Consider the following 20,686-nt stretch of genomic DNA (forward strand, 5'->3'; position numbering starts at 1 on the left):
GACCAATATCCATGATGAACATAGATGCAAAAATCCTTAGGAAAATATTGGCAAAATAAAATATATTAAAAGGATCATACACCATGATCAAGTGGGAGTCTGTCCAAAGATGCAAGGATGGTTCAACATCCACAAATCAACCAACGTGATAAATCACATTAACAAGATGAAGGATAAAAATCATATGATTATCCCAATAGATGCAGAAAAAGCATTTGAAAAAATTAAAAATCCACTCACGATAAAAATCTCTCAACAAACTGGGTTCAGAGGGAACATACCTCAACATAATAAAGGCCATATACAACAAGCCCACAGTTGACATCACATTCAAAAGTGAAAGGTTTAAATCTTCCCTCTAAGATCAGGAACAAGACAAGGATGCCCACTTTCATCACTTTTATTCAACACAGTCCTAGACGTCTTAGCCAGAGAAATTAGGTGAGAAAAATAAATAAAAGGCATCCAAATTGGAAAGGAAGAAGTAAAATTGTTTCTATTTGCAGATGGCATGATATTATATTCAGAAAACCCAAAGACTCCACCAAAATACCGTTAGAACTAAGTAACAAATTTGGTAAATTTGCAGGATGCAAAGCCAATACACACAAAAAAAAGTTGCATTTCTATACGCTAACGACAAACTATCAGAAAGAAATTAAGAAAAAAATCCTGTTTATAATAACGTCAAAAAGAATAAAATACTTGGGAAAAGTTTAACCAAGAGTTGAATGATCTATACACCAAAAACTATAAAATGAATTAACTTTGTTAATAATTCCATACTACCCAAAATGATCTACAGATTCAATGCAGATCAAAATATCCTATCAAAATTCCAATGGCATTTTTCACAGAAATGAAAAAATCAATCCTAAAATTTGTATGGAAACAAAAAAGACTCTGAATAGCCTTAAGCAATCTTAGGAAAGAAGAACAAAGCTAGAGGCATCACATTTTCTGATTTCAAACTATATTACAAATTCATAGTAACAAAAACAGTATGGTACTGGCATGAAAACAGACACATAGATCAATGGAACAGAATGGAGAGCCCAGAAATAAACCCATGCACATATGGTCAATTAATTTACAACAAAGGAGACAAGAATATACAGTGGAGAAAAGACAGTCTTTTCAATAAATGGAGTTGGGAAAAACTGGATAGCCCCATGCAAAAGTCTAAACTAGACCTCTATCTTACACCATACACAAAAATCAACTCAAAATGGATAAAAGACTTGAACATAAGACCTGAAACCATAAAATTCCTAGGAGGAAAAGTAGGGAAAAAACTTCCTAACATCAGTCTTGCCAATGATTGTTTGCATTTAACACCCAAGCCAAAGGCAACTAAAGCAAAAATAAACAAGTAGGACTATGTCAAATTAAAAAGCTTCTTCCTAGCAAAGGAAACCATTGACAAAATGAAAAGGCAATGTACACAATGGGAAAAAATATTTGCAAATTATATACCTGATAAGGGGTTAATATCTAAAATATGTAAACAACTCATACAATATAATAGCAAAATAACAACCCAATTAAAAAATGGGCAGAGGATCTGAATAAAGATTTTTCTAAACAGAGACAAAGAACCAACAGGTACATGAAAGGTTCTCAACATCACTAATCATCCTAAGGTAATGAAAATCAAAACCAGAATGAGATGTCACCTCACATCTTTTAGAATGGCTCTTATCAAAAAGCCAAGAAATAGCAAGTGTTTGCGAGGATGTGGAGAAAAGAGGGCCCTTGTGCACTGTTGGTGGGAATGTACCTTGATGCAGCCACTATGGAAAACAGTGTGGAGTTTCCTCAGAAAACTAAAAACAGAACTACCATATCATCCACTTCTGGGTGAATCCAAGGAAAATGAAAACAGGACCTCAAAGAGAAATCTGCACTCCCATTTCGTAGCCAAGAAATGGAAACAATCTAAGAGTCCATCAATGAATGAAAGGATAAAGAAGATGTGGTGTACACAATGAAATATTATTCAGCCACGAGAAAAAAATGGCATCCTGCCTTTTTCAACAACATGAATGGAACTTGAGGGCATTATGCTAAATGAAATAAGTCAGAAAGAGAAAGACAAAAGCAATATGATCTCACTTATATGTAGAATCTGAAAAAGCTGATCTCATAGAAAGAGTAGAGTGGTAGCTCCTGGGGCTGAGATGTGGGGGAAAGAAAGGGATGTTGGTCAAAGAGCATAAACTTCCAGTTATAATATTAATAAGTTCTAGGGATCCAAAGTACAGCATAGTGATTATGGTTAATAATTCTGTATTATATACTTGAAAGTTGCTAAGAGAGTAGATCTTAAATATTCTCATTATAAAAAATAAGTAGTAACTAGATGACATGATGCAGGTGTTAACTAATGCTATGGTGGTGATCATTTGGCAATATATGTGTACTTAATCAACACGTTGTACACCTTAAACTTGCGCAATGCTGCATGTCAATTATATCTAAATAAGCTGGAAAAAATAAATATAGAGAAAAAATTTATTTATACACATATTTTAAATGTTTCTCTGTTTTAGTTTCCAATATGGTAAATCCCAATAGAGATAACCGATATGAACAAAAGCTGTTCAGTGGTTTTTATCTGTAAGAGGATAAAAGATTCTTGAGACCAAAAAGTTTTGAGAATTACTCCATTAGCCTTCACTCCATTCTCTAAGAGACAAATCAATCTAGTGATCTCCTTATAGAGAAGTATATTACAAAGCTACAAGAGATGCCTTTAATTCCAACTCCACTAAACTATCAATGGAACTTTCAGTTTTTATATGAGTGACAGGAAAAGAGAGTAAGAATCTCAAATAATAATAAAGTTCTAAGAGAAGTTTATGAAAGTCCTTTTATAGCCTTGATGCCCTTGTCCATGCCATGGGAGTTAGTGAAAGAGCGAGGATTAAACAACTAGATTATTAATGGTAGCCATTTAGTTGTATAAATTAAATGTGTCAATAGTAAGAGTTAACAGAAGAGAGTGGAGAAAATGATTTTGATAGTTGTCATGCCAGTCACTCAAGGTGCTCAAATAAAGCATGGGAACATGTGATTTTGTTTGTAGCAACTGATAAGATAAAACCAAGGGGGAACAAAACTCCTTTCACAGTGTTGCAGTGAATCATTACACATGAAATGAGCTTCTGAGCTCACCCTGTTTGCATTTCTCACGGTGAGAGAAATGAAGAAGAAAATATAGGGTAAGTAATACAAATGTACAGTATGTTGCAAAATACTCTCTGTCTTTGTATAATTATAGAAATGCCTGAATAATTGTAAGAATTATTAATTCACAAGCAGAGTTAGAATCCCCATAAGCAAAGTTTTCTTCAATGTACGTTTTTTTAAATTTCTGGGATAGTTTTTATGGATAATAATTACTGAGAGAATAGAGTAAAGCAAGAATACTTTATATAATCATTTAACTGTTGAGGATCTTGGTCTGAAACTGTTCTTTTAGATACGGGACTGTAAAACTTAGAAAGGTTAAATGATAGGGTCAAGGTCAGGGTTTGACTTCCATCTAGTCCAAAAAAGAATTTGAATTTAAAGAAAGAAAGAGGTAAAATAGAAAGTAAAAACCCAGATAACTGTAGACATTTTAGTCACAAGTAGCGTGTTCAGTTGAAAAATAATTAGTAAGAATGAGTGCTGAGCCCTCAAGGAACCAGCGGAAGATAATGAAGTCCCTCCTACAGAGCCAACACTTCAGATTTTTTCATCTTCTAGTTTATGAAACTTTCATTTTAAACGCGTATAGCCATTTCCTATGGTTCTTGCATTTTCACATAGAATTTCAAATTCAGAAACTCTAACATAACACTGGCCCTTACGCTGAATCTGTCATTTTGATAATATTTAAAGTACGCTCATAAACTCATTAATGTGTTGAACATTCTGAGTATGTTAGTGCTAGATCTTACTATAAATAAAAGAAATATCAAGAAAATTATAAGTGAATCCCTGCATTCAAGAGCTTATGTTCAGTAGGAGAGAACAAAGTGGCAACTATAGTTCAAGGTCCAGTGTGATAATCACTGTGAGACACAGAGGCTCTATTACAAGCGTTCAGGATAAAAATAGTGATAGAAGAATATTAGCTGTCAAAGTGATCTTGGTAAATTAAACATATAGAATCAAGCAAAATAACTTTATTTGCTAAAGAAAATATTTGGAAGAAAAATATTTTTTCCCAAACTCCATAGTATATAACAAAATAGAAAACTGCCAATCAATAGAAATAAGAAGATAATCAGAAGTTAGTAACAGAACCCAAAAAGAAAACAAAAGAAGCCTAAGATAATTCCAGTTTAATCAGCTCTGGTCAAACGCTTATTAGAAAGAGACATTACAGATTCTAATACATTAGGTAGTATAACAAACTGGAATTCTGGAGGTTCTTGGTGGATTGCTAAAAGGGTATCATAAAATAGAAAATTTGGTAGGCATGAACTTTACATTACTTTAGCGGAATTCTGAGCTTACGTTATACCTGATTTCTGGATCACTGAGAACTACCTTAATCTAGGAGACTCGTGTATCAGATCATTTTCTCTGATATCTTACATTATCTTTCTACAAGTGATTTTAAAGTCATCTGGTTAACACTTCAAATCAGGAAAGTCCTGGGATTCCCAGTCATTATTTGATGAGGTACGTCTTTAACACTGCTATAATGCTATCAGTTGCTTGCAGCTGTGGAGAATAAGGAAAAGACAGTCCTGTCCTAGGACATTTACCTCTGTAACAACAAACATTAATTTAAAACACAATTCAGAAACAATGTATGACAATATGGAATTAAATACAAAATATGTAGCACAGATAATACATAATATTGATGGTGTCTGGGCAGGAAGAAAGCACAGTATCTTTTTATTTTAATTTAACAAGGTAGATTATTATAAAATATTCCTTTGGAAGTCAAAGATCTGGATAGGATTTCCAGATTTATAGTTTTTCCGTGTGTCCTCAGGCAAATCCTATATTCCTTCTGGCTCTCAGTTCTTCAACTATAAAGGGGATGTACTTCATTTGCTCAGCCTTATTAACAGAATGTTTGTGAGGATCTAATGATAAAAGGTGAACTGAACAGTATTATAAGAGATTAAATGAGCATCTGCATTTTAAAATATTTGATTGGAAAGGTACTGTGATCCAAAAATTTAGGAAAACGCTTACAGAAAAAGTAAAAAGCATATCTATAATATATAGTTCAGTGGCAGTACTTCTTACTCAACAAACACAGTGCTTTATTCTTTAAGTTTTATTACCTCTTACTTCCAATGAATTCCCATCTTAACTCAAAGTTAACATCTGCATTTTACATTTTTTTGAAGTCAGTGTAATATAATTAAACACTGAAAAGAAAACTACTTCTGGTGAAAGATTTACTTACATTTCAATATTATATCATAAAATTGTTAGGCTTCGTCTGAATACTTTTCCAGCATTCTGCTACATGACTGATATATAAAACAGAGTCCAATTTAGCAATTTACCATTAACAATATGACTGTCACGCAGATTGAAATTCTCTAATGGTCAAAACTAGGACATTCTCTCCCCACAGGCTGACTTTTATAGAAACTCAAATTGTAATCAAAATTGTTTGCTTGGCAGACTCTGAAGCAGAAAAAGAGGAATATTATAATTTGAATATTTAATGGCAATCTACTAAGATGGTGAGAATCATTTATTTTTATGTTAGAGATCATCTATCCCAGAATTTCCCAAGTCATATCACAATGAGCTGATGAAGAAAAATGATATTCTGTATAAAACATAATGTGTCCTCAATAAATTCTAGAAATTTGCGTCCTCGCTGAAGGACTTCTCACAGCTTTTAACGTGCCAATGTTCATTCTTGATGTCTCGGAGGGAAATCTCATAAGCCCTGTTTCACAAATAGAATTTTTTTTGGCAGAGAAGGAAGGCTGAACATCTGATATCTCCCAGAACTAGAGATCCAGGAAACCCAGATGCAGACTATGGAATTATAATACTCAAAAGTCTCCAGTTTCTTCTCCCAAGATGTGTGCACATCTCTTTTGTGGCATGCTCAACCCCTATTTGCGAGAAGGAGCCAAGAGAATCAGAATCAAGGAGATCCAAATTAGTGAGAATTGGTGGGAAGCAGAAATTAACTTCCTAGGTTGTAAACTATGGAAGTGGTACCTGAGAGCTACCAATCGCACCTAAGAATGGAGCAGACACAGAGGAAAGGATGAGTGAGACAGGAAGAAAGAAAGATCAAGTCCTGATGATAGTATTGAATTCTTAGATCAGGCAGTGCCTGAAATCAACTGTACCCCTTAAGTTTTGAAGTATATAAACATGTAAATTCTCTCTCTCTTTCCTCCCTCTGCTCCTAAACCAACTTGCAATTAAAATAAGCTGTACTGATCACCATGGGCAATATTTGGATAGGTTCCCTCAACTCTGATTCCATGGCTGCTTTTTCTGTTTCTATTTCTGACCGATCATCCTTAAGATCAACATCTTCGTTACATATTAAGGTCATATACTACATATAAATACAATACTGTGGGGCATGTCTTGCTCTTGTCATGTCTCTTTGAGGTGATTTATTTTATCTCGGCTCTGACCCATTATGTATTGGTTTTAAATTTATTTCTCAAGGGAATTTTGTTTTATTTGCAAGTTTCCCTTAATTGTTTTCTTCTGGACTACTTAAAGACAATAATCAATTCAATGAAATGGTTCCAACCACTTCCTTTTATGTAAATCTCTCTGATCTGATGAGGTGCTTTTGTTATTAGGACTCCAGCACCAATTCTCTGTAACCTAAGCACACAAAACAGTCTCTGGCACCTAATAGGCTTGAAGCTTGTTGGATTTCTTCCTAGATAACGTAATCAATCTGCTATTTTCTCTTGTTATGGTTTTGCTTTCTTTGAACTACACATGGGCTCAACAATTTGGTCTGCCTCTCTCTCTCCCACTCCCCCCCAGGAAAAGATCTTCCTAAAGGGACTGATTTTTTAAAAAACTAAACATGACAAAATTGTTAATGACAGGTGGAGTATTATGTTTTTTGAGCTTTTGCTGGCATTTCCTGTTAAATGAGAAGAATTCCTTTCAAAGAATGAATATAATGGTGGAGTTTAACTAAGATAGTTTGAGACTCTCAGCCCTATTTGCCAAATAAAATTATATCAATAAAGCAACTATCTTCCCACTTTTCCCTTAAAATTAATATTACTCTTGCTCATCTTTGTCTCCCACTCGCACTACAAGCATTTTCCTTTTCATCCTTGTTTTAGTTCTAGTAAGCTTCCTCTCATAAAGGAGCTCTATTCTAGTAATAATAACTGTTTGGAAAAAAGTATTGAATATAATATTTCCTGGATTAGTAAGAGATGGAACTAAGATCAGGTAGTGATATCTGCCATGGGCAGGAATAGTTGCCCATGTACAATAAATTTTCTCCTTCCAAATTTAGCCAAATGTTTGCATGATACCATTAAGATTATCTGGCTAGACTATATATCTATAGTCTTCAAGTGACCAGGATTAGAAGATAAAACAGGAATTAGAAATTGTAAAATCTTCAGCTGATTTTTGCTAAAAAATTGAAACCTCAGAAACACCAATAGTTCTTTTAAAAACCTTTTAATACTATCAGAGTGAAAATATTGTTTTCTTGGCTATGGCATGTCCTGGACTTAAATCTGAATTCTAGTTAATTACAAGTTTGACTAACTTGATGAAGTTAGAATCAGTCATAAAAAAAGACTGATTGTCTTATTTCTTATGGCAAACAAAATGTATATTCATTAATTAGCTTTAGAATGTATTATTAACTGGAACTGGTAAGGCTTCACTTGTCTTTAATCGTGTTAACAACAGTGTTAAATATTTCTATATACTATTGCTAGATGTAAAAATGCCACATATCAGGGAAGCATACAACTTTTTAATTTAGTTTTAACAAGGGGGAAAAAGTAAAATTGACAGAATTTTATTCCTAATATAGCAGTCAAGAAATCTTTCACTTATTCCGCATTTACACAAATCAGTGTCTTCTTTAACTCTAATCCCCAAGGGAGTGGGGAGAGGAATGTGATATTTACTTGAAAGGAATATATATTTCTCACGAGGTATGATTTTTCTCAGTATCAAGTCACAATTCTAACACAATCCCAACGAGCTGCTTCTTGACGTTTAGCGAAGCATTTCATTTCCAGAAGGTGGCGCTCTAGAATAGTTGGAAATCCAGGTTGCTTCCATCTGAAACAAAGCAGAGGTGCTTTCATTAACGTTCAAGTTAACTGAAATTCTGGAAACACAGAGTGAGTATTCAAACCAAATAAATGTCCTGCTGCCCTTTCTTTGATAGCATTTAAAACTAAATATTTTTCTATGTCCATACCCTAACATTGCCTGGGAAAACTAGCAACACAACAGTTTAGATTTGCAGCCTTAAAACAAAATAGACAAAAATATAACAAGACATTTTAGAAAAGTAGGCCAGTTTTATACAAGAGTATACCGACTTCTGTTATGACTTTCAATAAAGGTCATTTATAAATATATTTGAATAATATTTGATGCTACGCAACTGTATTGTATGCAAAATATAAGCAAAATCAGATAATTAATTATGGAAGTTTTGTTAAAAATATATCTGAGATTATAAAAACCTTGACCTGCATGTGGAGAAGCTGCAAAAAGAGTAGAAAATTAGAAGAGACATAAAAAGAGTTTCTTCAGGGAAGAAAGGAGAATTCCGTTAATTCTTGAATTTTCTAAATAGAGTTCTAAGAAATCTTTGCCTAGTGAAAATGTATGTGGCATTATAGAGATAATAAAGTTTGACTACAGTAAATGGATCCATTTCCTATGGAGAGACAGTTTGGGAACATTTATGATCTTGCCGGAGACTGTGACTATTTCCAGTACATTAATCTTTTTCTATCAGCAATAAGAATTTATTCAATGGACAAAGGAAAACTATATTTAGAAACTCAAAGGTCATTTAAACTGTCAACTAATAGTTTTCTGAAAGAATCAAAAGTTTTACTTATAAGCATTGCTATTCTGAGAGTTATCTGTCATTTGAGTATTGTTGTTTAGCAGTTGTTACATTACACAAACCACAAATGCATCTCTAATATTACTGTAAGTATGTGACAGTTTTACAAGCTGACTAGAAAGCATATTTGAGATGCATCATGTAAAATATATTCAGTGGAGCACTTGTATCATGGTGCCTCATCTTACTTTTGCGGAATTAACTCTAAGGTGCTCCATAGTTTAAAACAGCTGTTGAGATCAAGAGTAAAATCCCCTTCTAACATATTTGAATATTCATGTTGTTATATTAAATCTGTTTTTCTTGAGATATGTAACAAAAATGTTTGGATTATTCAAAATTAATAATCTTTTGGTCTTGGTTAAACTACAACTTCTCTGTAGTTTCAATTTCAATGCATTATAGAAATATACACACCACACCCATTTGTAAGGATTTGAAAGTATATTTGCAAATTAAACCAGTAATTTATCTTAAAGGAAGAAGACTGGGTGTGCCAAAATTTCATGTGACACTGCCTGTATTAATATCTCTACTAATAGTCCGTCTCTGAACGTAACAAACTTTACTCAATTATATGAAAATATGTAAATTACACTTATTTTTCTTTAAATTTGTTTTAAATTAGACCTGTTCCCAGAAAATTGAATATAAGGAACATTGAGTTAAAAAACTATGAAATACAACTCTTTCAAATATTAACATTTGGAATTAAGTCGACCAAATATTCAGACTCAAATCAGTCTTTCCAGTTCTCAGGCAAATACACATTACTACAATTCTCTAAGCAAGTACAGCTGCTCATGTACCAGCTACAACTGAATCTGTAAAATTAATACAGTGCAAATTCGTGACTCTCAATTTTGATCAAAAATTGAAGTGAGGAGGGAACTTTATATTTTAATTAAACTCGACATAATTATATATTGTATGCATACAATTTTAAGACAAAATATAACATCTTAAATAAATTTTATACCTGCTATGGACTACACAGACTCCTTTGCCAATAGGGTAACTTTGCTGAAAAAGCTTGAGAAAATTTGATGAATGTACATTATCCTCCAAGTTATCTTCTTTCTCAGAATTGCAGTCTCTTTCTTTACTTAAGTCAATGTTACTTACAATGTGTACGTTTATGAAAAGTTACAAGATTAATTATATTGAAGACAAGATTTTCATTACTCGGAAGTTATATCACTTGTGGAGAGGGCTATGTCTTTCAAAGTTTATTTTATTTGATTCTAAAACAACCATAGAAGATTAATATGGAATGTATTCTTCTTTTTTTGTTTTTAAAGATTGGCACCTGAGCTAACAACTGTTGCCAAACTTTTCTTTTTAATTGCTTTTTCTCCCCAAATCCCCCCAGCACATAGTTGTATATTTTGGTTGTGGGTCCTTCTAGTTGTGGCATGTAGGACACCGCCTCAACATGACCTGATGAGTGGTGCCGTGTCTGCGCCCAGGATCCCAACCCATGAAACCCTGGGCTGCCAAAGCAAGCATGCGAACTTAATCACTTGGCCACGGGGCTGGCCCCCTAGAATGCATTATTCTTATTCTACCTTTAAAGAGAGACTAGTCAACCAAGATGAGATGTCAAAAAAGATATAAAAATTAACCTGATATGGGACTTTAAGTTCTGACCATGATAGAATAATTTTATCAGATTTGCAATTCTCAGGCAATAACCACAAAACTGGACAAAATTGGAAAACAGAGAACTCAGGGTTGTGATCACTGAAAGAAAGGAAATACACAAAATGAGATCTACATTCAGCCTGGCTTTCTGCTAGGGGTCACTTTCCAATTTAAGAATGGAGCCCAAACACAGAACAGCAATCTCCCTGAGTAGAAGAAACAAAGATTGGAGTTCTGGGCTACCAAGGTAGCTGGTATTTGCAGGGAGGTGTATCAGAGAGAAGGAGCGGGACAGAAAACTCCACAAATGTGACTAAGCGTTCTTGCAAGTTTTTGCATAAATTCTAAGCTGTGCGTGCGTCGAGAGAGCCTCTGCAGGCTTGGCATACTGCTACTGAAGAACTGTAAACCCCAGACACCATGGACATGGCAGTGCTAGGATACACTATAGACCTCCCCAGCCAGAAGGGAGAGGCTGTGTTGAACACCCTAAAAACTCAGTTGAAACTCCAGAATTGCCAGGGTATAGAAGTAGGGCTGGTCTATCCCCCTACTGCAACCAAGCCCAGAACGATGAAGCTGAGACATAAGTAAAGTCACTTGCCTGCCAGAGCAAAGTTAAAGACTTTTCACAGTCTTCTGGCATAATCCAGACCCGTAAAGGTGGAACTAGGAAGTCAGGATGGCTAAGTGGGCAAAGGCACTGCGTTCAGGTGGAACTAAGCTATGGTGACAGAATTTAGGACTGTAATTGTGTCTGGAGGAAGGCGGGAATTGTTTCGGAGGCGGCATGATGCAACCTTTCCTGGGATGATACATGCGCCCTATATTTTGTCAGGGCTGTGATTACACAGGTCTATCCATTTTTCATAACTCATCAAACTGTGCACGTAAGATCTACACATTTCATTGTGTGTAAATTGTCTCAAAAAAGAGCTTATATTCAAATAAGAGACTAGAAAAACCAGAAGGGGACATTTTTAAAAGTTGTGCTAAAAATTTTTGTAGGATGGAAGAGGAATTTCCTGCTTTGCTGCATTAATTTTGGCTCCAGAAGGCAACAAAATGAATAGAAGAATAAATGTCAATAATTGAAAAAAACTTTTTTATGAATGCTTGTAGTTAGTAGAAATAATGTAATCAGCGTATGAAAATACAGAGAGGCCCAGAAGTAGGATCAAGTTATTGACAATAAATTCTTAAAATAAATGTATTGGTGCTTATGATGTTCAAAAAGCAACAGGATGTGAATAAAATACAGACTCTACAGTATAGCAGGAGAGTGAAAATACATATATACCCATCGTAACACCAGGAAGAAAGTAATAAATGCCTCAAAAGTTGTTGCCATAAAGAGCAATGCAATTTCAGAAGAACAAGGGAAGAAATTAAGGAGGGTTTTATCTGGATAACTTAAACCCAGAAGCTGAAAATAAACTCACAAAGGAAACTAGCCATCCTGATGTCCGTGGCCACTGTACTCTAGTTGTAGCTCAATGATATCCTCGAAGGCCTAAAAATATTCACATATTTCCAAAATGCCCACAATATAATTCCTATTTGATTATCACTATCCCTTATGTTCACATCTAATTATCTATGGTGCCGTAAAATATAACTATTAGTAAATAAAATTAGCCAAAACCAATCTGGCGACTTCAACTAATTTCCTTTCACTTTCAAGAGAACAGTTAGCCAAATTTCATCTTCTGTCTCCACTCCTCAGGCTTCGTATTTCAGCTTTGCTCTCACCACAGCGATCTTATTAGCCATAAGGCAGTGAACGCTTTCTCAGTCTGCTCCAAAGAGACAAACCTGAGCAAGAGAAAAGGGGTATACATATTAAGCTCTTTGGTTTTGCATTTGAGAAACACAAGCAATTTACTTTAATCAAGAAATTAGGGATACAGGGGGAATACATGTTTTGGTTTTGTTTTTATTTTTTCTTAAATGTAGAGGGATTTTCCCACCATGTCTTATTATACTGAGAAAAAAATAGTGTGAACTCCTTTTAAAATCAATCCTCTGTTTCTTTTTGTGTACTCTGTACTCTGAACATTAATTTTGCATACACTTAATGGTAAGATAGCTTTTCAGTTGTGATAGTTTTTCAGTTGTGATAGTTTTTATTTTGTTTTTTCCAGAATGGAAATTAGACCTTGTAAAATCACGTTGCAAGTAGTCCATGTGTAACAATATTTCTCAGCTTTATACCAAACTATGTGAAAAGTTGTAATAGTCTAATAGGAGAAGCTGGGTAGAATGTTTATTAGAATTAATTTAATGACTACTGGCATGAATAGTCAATGGATAGATTCTTTATTGTAAATATTCTCTGGAAATAAGTATTTGAGAACAATTAAATTTTTATTCTAAATTCGTAGAATATAAATACTTTGTGCTACTCTTATTTTGAACATGCACCTAGAAATAGTCAGTTTGAATTTGTGATTCCATTTTGGTAAGTAACATAAGTAAAATTTAAGAAAGATAATCGTTTGAATCTATGTATACTGTGGTACTTATAGTAGCTTTAATTTAAACTTTGTAACAAAGATACCCAAAATATAGCAGTGTAAACAAGATAGAATTTTCTCTCTTGTGTTTTCTCTCTCTTCTTTGTATCTAAAGTAATGATAAGAACCAGCAATTCAACTTTACCATCCTCAGTACAAGGTGTCCATTTTTAAGGTGGCTACTCTATTCATCACCATCTGCAAGGAATGTTTGTGTGTGTATGTGTGTGTTGTGTGTTTGAGGAGGGAGGAGCATGCAGGAGGATGCACATGCAATCCTTTTAAGGGCACAGCTGAAGAATCACACATCACTTATTTTCACATTTCATTGAGTAGAACTAGTACCTTGCCCACATCTCATTGAAATGGAGGTGGAAAATGTGGCCATTACTATATGTGGGGGAAAAGGATACTGGGACGCAACCTGTAGCCTGCTGCCAAATATCAGGGGTACACTTCTTCCCACTTACCTGCCCCCTCTACACACACATACACCTAATATTATAAATTCCCATTCAAAACAATAGAAGAGTGCAGTGTTGGAGGTACAGTGGTGAGCACAGCTGCTTTCCAAGAAAATGGAAGAATAGGAAAAGCACAGCTGTCATTTCTCAAAGCAACGATCAAATCCTATTGGATAAGAATTTCAAACAGTCCCTGGCCTGGCAGTGAAATAATTTCCTTAAATAAATCCTGATAATATTGTCTGGGAGGAATTCCTTTGTCTCTTGTCATTTGTGGTTCCTGTTTCTTTCTTTACAATATTTTTCTTTGTCCATTATTTCAATTACCATAAGGACTGATTTGTTTGTGACTGTCTTGATTCATATGCATTGTTCTGGTGTATAATCAATATTAAATGAACAAGTTCTTTGTCCTAAATATGTGTCCCTTTTACTCTCAAAAGTATTTGATTACCCTATAATTATCTCCCAAGAGAGAATTGGACAAAACTCCCTCGTTGGCGACTGCACATATTTTTTGGGCTATATTTTGCAAGACCAGTTGGGAAGCTTCTGGAGTTCCTTAAAGGTCAAAGCACATTGGCTTTTGCAGATCAATACAATCCCTAAAAAACTTAGTATGCTTTTGGTCTAGCTGCTGACAGTCAGATCCACAGGCAAATAACCATGACCAAAGATCTAATCTAGTCAATGTTTCTATGCTTGCAGACTATCTTCTTATATTTACCGGTCTCTGTGCTCCGCACATTTTTGCTTTCCCTCAATTTGATGGTGTCTACTTTGAAGCTATCTGAAAATATTAGTTTAGGTGGGAAAGCATCACACTTAATCTAACCTTTGAAACTAGAATGGACCCCAATTAACTGAAAAGTTTTAATATGGGCACTTGAGGACAGCAGAGGCCTATTCGCTGTTAAAGCTGTTTCTTTAATATTGTCTCTTATAACCAGCCCAAGTACACCTTGTCACAGAACTCTGCACAATAAGAAACAATCAACATATATAAACATTCTGTTTTTTCAATGTTCTGAGTTTTTCCAAACAGTTCACAAACATTATATATTCTGTTGGCAAGTAGTCTACCTTTTGAAGAAGTATAAGTGGCAAGTTTTAACAAGTGTTTTGTCGTGGTAAAAGGATCACTGGCTTTCCAGCCTGCAATATCTGTGCTCTGGCCAGACACTAGCCAACTACTAGACCAATGCCTCATTTTTTTTTTCATTATGGTAGAGTCCCACTTCTAGTAACCAAATCATATTTTATTTAAGATCAAGATGCTATTAACAAAAGAGTCTAAAATCCAGTATTTTAAACAAGATAGAAATATATGTCTCATAAAAGAATTCAAGGGTAGCTCGTTCACTATTGACAGAGAACTCTACCATTCTCAACACATGACTTCTGTCTCTGGATTCAGGGACGTTGTTCAACCTTTGCCGTCACATAGTGATCAGAAAGAGGGAAAGATGCCAGAGTATTGTTATGCTCTACCCTTTTATGAAAAACCCAGAAGTACCAAATATAACATCTGTTTAAATTCCATTATCTAGAACTCCGACACGTGGTCATAACTCTCAACTAGTAGGCTGAGAAAGGCAGTCTTTAATTGGATAGATGTTTGACCAGATGAAACTCTATTATGGAAAGAGGTTAATAACAGATATTGGGCAACAACTCACAGTCTGACATGCTGCTGTGTTATGCAGAAACAAATCTAAATATTTAAAGCAGGAAAGAAAGATTTAATACAGAGGATAAAGCACTTTCAAAAATAATGAGCCAAAGTTGTGGCCTCTACTCTGGAACAGAACACTGCAGAACTGACGCACCCAGGAATTGAGGTCATCACTGGAACTGAGTGCAAACATTCCACTTTAAAAACCAATCTCCAAAGCAGAAAGGTGGGAATTAGCTGTCACCACTACTTTTGCCACAGCTGCCTCTCAACACTGAGGGAAGTGAAGAATGGACATTGGAGTATTGCTTTAGAAACCAAGATCTTGCTTGCGAGTAGGGGGCAAAAAAAGCAAAAGCAAACACAAATATTCCTTGTTTCCACCCTCTCAAATTTGTGCAAATACATCTTATTGGTAGAACCTAATTCTCATCCTGACTCTTGGCTGCAAAGGTATAGGTAAAGTGTCACTTTAAACTTTTCAGAATCTGCAGTCAGACATGTACAGGAGGAAGAAGGTTGGAATGGCATTTAATGAGCCAATCCATGGCATTCACCAGTGCTGCTAATGAACAATGGACACCCCAGCAGAGTATATATTGTTAAAGCATTATTTTATTCCAACTGAATACTCTTTAATGAATTTTTATTTGTGGTTATTCTCTAGTAATTGAATAATGCTTTAAAATCAAATGATTGGGGACTGGCTCCTTGGCCTAGTGGTTAAGTTCGTGTGCTCTGCTGCGGCAGCCCGTGGTTCAGATCCTGGGCGCGGACATGGCACTGCTGTCAGGCCACGTTGAGGCGGTGTCCCACATCCCACAACTGGAAGGACCTACAACTAAGATATACAACTATGTACAAGGGTGAGGGGGGTGGTTGGGGAGATAAAGCAGAAAAAAAAAAAAAAAGATTGGCAACAGTTGTTAGCCCAGGTGCCAATCTTTAAAAGAAAAAAAAAAATGAAATGATTGGATTAATTTCACAAAAGTGTCAAGAAAATCAGTTTGTATAAGGTTTGGGAATATCAATTTCTTGGTCCTTCAATATTTTTGAAGGTCTGAAAGTTCTATCTTTATAAAGACTTCATAGTCTAGTGATTCATTTTTTCCCTCCTCCCAAGCTAAAGTGAATGAAAGAACAAGCAATTTGCTTTTAATACAGCAGCAATGTAACTAGCACTTAATTTCAAAATAATTTGATCAAGACATTTCCCTTTCTTTGTCAGTTTCCTGCTATTTGAAGTAGGAATATGCAAATAACTTTATTATGTCTGCAACTGCCTTCATTTGTTTTTCAATGTGGTACTAACTAGGTTCAGATCACTCTACTAGGCAACCGGACTAGGAGTGGGAAGCCGTACTTGTAAACTCCATGATAGCAACACCAATGTAGATAACACTGAGGCAAGCTCAAAAAAATAGTGAGTTTATTTGGGAATAGCAGAGGAATTGCAAATCAGGACAAGCAAACTATGGTGAATCATAGGTAAGTCTGAAGAGACAAAGGTAGTCAGGTTTTGTTTTGGCTTTTGGTTTTTGCTGAGGAGGATTTCCCCCTGAGCTAACATCTGTGTCAATCGTCCTCTATTTTGTATGTGTGTCACAGCCACAGCACGGCCGGGAGGAGTGGTATACGTATGTGCCCAGGAACCGAACCGGGCCACCAAAACGAAGTGCACCAAACTTAACCCCTGGGCCATGGGACTGCCCTGACAGTCAGGGTTTATTAGGCTGCAGGAGGAAATTGAGAAGGTTGTTTGGAATTAAAAAGTTCATTGGAGAAGCACAAGAGTTCGAGGTTGTGGCAGTTTCTTAATGGCTGTAGGAGGTGGTGGGCGTGATGTTGCTGGGGCAGGGAGGGATCTTCTGTCCTTTTCTTAAAAGCAGGAGATGAAATTCCCAGGTGAGAAATGTCCTCCCTTGTACCAGAAGAAAAGTGACATTCTTAACATCACAGATAAAATGTTGAGACCAAAAGAATTTTATACAAACAATTCTATACAAACAGACCTTATTAAAACAATTCTTATCTTCCTTCCTGCTGGTTACACAGGCTACTACTAGTGGTATGTAAGTGAGAGCTCCTCCTTCAGGGCTTCCTGACTCCATTTTAAAGGGGGTTTTCCTTCATTTATTTTCACAGTGGAGATCTTGCCAGTCTTGTTCGTCACATTATACCCAGCACCAAGCAGCAGCTAAGCACCCAGTAGATTCTATAAGACTTCTTGACTTAAAAGTGAGGTCCTACTTTCAAAAGAGTTTATGCAAATAATATTAGGAAGAGATGAGGAGTAGGGAAAATGCTGAGCAAAGATGAAACATGCATGTAGCCAGTCTCAAGGTTCTGGGTCATAACTTTTTATATTACATTTTAAAGGTGACTGTTAAATGCTATGCCACTGGCAAGGTCAGGGTTGAAGAGTCTTTCCCAGGTTTAGGCAAGACTGCAGGCTGACTTGCAAGGACACTTATAGTACCTATCTTGGAACGTGTGTTCTAAAAATTAAGGCATTTCAAACGATGAAATTATATTTACTTCAGAGTGTGGGAAATAAACATATTTAGAAAACAATTAGTAGGTTATACATACTTGGACATTTATTTCTTAATGCAATGAGCAGGAAAGTTTTGGGAGGCTATCCACCAAGACACTTAAACTATTGTTTCTGACACTTTTTAACTTCACATCTTACAAGATAAGGCATAGACAAAATAAACTAAAGTAAGACTACACAAGACATAGGAAACTGAATAAACTGACGCTGTAAAGATCGTATTTTATTCCTAAAAGACTTGCAATTTCACTGTTGAAGGTTGATCATTTTATCCTGAATGCTTTGCCTGAAAAATGGGAAGACTGCTGTGTAGGAAAGAAGGCTTCGCCTGTTAGTCGTAGGCATAGAGCAAAGCTATGAAAAAGTAAATTATAGAAATAGCATATTTGTCCATCTGATTTTATTTTTAATTAAAGTTTCTACTAAAATAGGTAAACATACGAATTAAGGAAATGGATGATACTGAAGGGCATGTTTTCAAAGAAAACAAGGTACAAGGTACAAGGTACATTTTGATACTCTTTCTTGTTAATGAATAATGACTATCTGACTGTGCTCACTCTAATCTTTCAGTTTTACCAAGATTAGATTGTTCCTTTTCAAGCCAGTCCAGCTCTCTTAGCTTCTCCTCCAAAATTTACGTGAGTCTATCCTTATATAGTAAGAGATTTATAGGTTCGAAAATTTCCAATTTTTCAAGGGATTATTTTCTTAAAAATTAGTGACACGTTAGGAATTAAAGAGATAGTAAGTGTTTAGCATGAATGTTTTGGAAAAATAGTCACTACATGTAAAGCTATTTTTAAACCTCTTTCCCTTTCCAGAGTCCCAAAGTTAAGAACTTCAATCTAGGTTATTATTAAAATACAAAGGTGCAATCATTTTCTGTGGCACCTCCCTCCATTTCTACGTTAAGTTTCCACTCTGTCTTAACCTCTCACATCTGTGTTGCACCATAAGGAGAGGAGTACGAGGGGAGATGTACAATTTTGAAAATTTCGTATTATAAATACCTTTTTATAAGCAGCACTGAAAGTGAACATAGTTCTAAATTTTCTCTTCTGTATCCTTCCATCCAAAAAAATCAATCTTAAAAAAATATATAAAATTAAAAAGAAGGAAGAAAGAGAAAAAGAATGAGAATCCTCTGATATATTTTGGTAACAGAAAAGTGGCCCAATATATTGTTGTTTCCTAAAACTTTCCCCAATAAAGCAAGGGTGCTTCTGGTTGATCCTAGGTCCTGGGTCTTCTGATAAAATTTCCTATGTTGCCACAAAATCTCCACATATTACTCATTTTCAACAGCAGTATACCAAAACAATGACAAACTACCCACATCTACTTTCTTGCTGACTTTGTAAATGTTCCTTTTTATTTCTGTTTCTTTCAAATATGGTTAGATGATAAAATTTATTTTTAAATTGAAATTTACTCTGGGTCCTGAGGTTTAGCAAACAAAATTGATATTTTCCCAATCTAGAAAAAACATTGTGAATATGTTAAACCCTAATTAAGTAAGGAAAATAACCTGATAGTCAAACTCACAGAATGGCTACAGCAGCCTTTTCAAGGGCTCGTCTCAGCTTCCAAGAATTGAACCACTGGATCCACCACCCCCATCCACTCCCACCTTCAAACCTACAATAACATGAGCAAAAGTATTTTTAGGAGAAATATGTTCACCTTACCCATTTTTTTCAAAAGTATATTTTTGTTTGCACAGTGCGGCTCAGTATCTTCTGGCACAAATTCTGTTTAGTACAGAGAAGCTAATTCATTGTTAAGTTTTTGGATTAAATCCCGTATTCATTATGTAAACTCCTTTTTTCCACATAACCCTCCAGGGTTTGATGAAAAATAGATTCCTAAAACATGCCAAACCTGCCAAGCAGGAATAAAAGCTTCTAGTGGAAGCATAATGTTATCTTGAAATAGAAGTGTTTTAGCCTGTATGAGCATATTTCACTCTTGAAAAGAAATAAGATCATGTTTCATTTCAGGAAGATGTATGCTTCAGGTAAGAGATTGAAAAAAAGAAACTTATACTTAACCAAATACGTTAGAGAATATTTGAATTCAAATGTATTGTTGAGGCAAAGTAGTTATTTAATTATACTGTGAAACTTAAATGGTAGATGTGTTTAAAATCTGAGTAAGTTTGTAAATATTCCCCAGAAAGTAGATCCTTCCTGAAGAACTGATTATGCCTTGATTATTTCTTCTCTTCCTCTCTCGCTCTCCCCCCCGTCCTTCTCTCCTTCTCTCTCTCTCTCTTTCTGCTGACCCCACAGATTGCATTGATGTATCCTTTATATCATCTCTTAACTGCTCACTTTCGTGTCTGTCAGAGTCTTGAGCCAATTTCAGTCATGTCTGCTGGTAGATCTTTTTTCTTTGTGTGCCTTTTCTTCAGTGTCTTGAAGCTAGTGCCAGTAGTTTATAGACTGCATGCCAGTGATGACTCCAAAAGGAAATTCTTATTAAATGAAGAGTGGAGATTTTTAACCTATGGGCTTCAAACTGTCTAGAATTTCTGCTGGAGAAAAGCAGCTGTTTTCTTTCTGTTCTGTCACTCCATGCTGGGCTCCTGGCCTGTCCTGTCAACCTTTTCATTGGCGGCTCTGAAGGCCAATGTGAACACAGTATGTGTGCCCCCTTACTTTCTTGCTTGGCCAACAGTTAGATTTTTGATACTTGGGATTGAAGACAGAAATGATATACCCCACTTTTTAAAAAATAATCATA

The 20,686-nt window shown here is 35.3% G+C and overlaps 1 protein-coding gene across 3 annotated transcripts in view; it reads left to right on the plus strand.

Annotated features, from left to right (window-relative positions):
* Window positions 1-20,686, plus strand: part of PIK3C2G (phosphatidylinositol-4-phosphate 3-kinase catalytic subunit type 2 gamma) — a 514,208-nt gene that overhangs the window by 147,780 nt on the left and 345,742 nt on the right. For 2 of the 3 annotated variants that reach the window (XM_044775186.2, XM_044775187.2), the window contains exon 1: window positions 19,837-19,958. The exons of the other annotated variant lie outside the window; for it this stretch is intronic. The gene's annotated coding sequence lies outside the window, so the exon portion shown is untranslated. Of the gene's footprint in view, window positions 1-19,836; window positions 19,959-20,686 lie in introns of those variants that run through there. 3 annotated transcript variants of the gene reach the window in all.

The sequence above is a fragment of the Equus asinus genome, chromosome 22 (genome assembly GCF_041296235.1).
Source record: "Equus asinus isolate D_3611 breed Donkey chromosome 22, EquAss-T2T_v2, whole genome shotgun sequence".
NCBI classification, from domain to species: domain Eukaryota; kingdom Metazoa; phylum Chordata; class Mammalia; order Perissodactyla; family Equidae; genus Equus; species Equus asinus.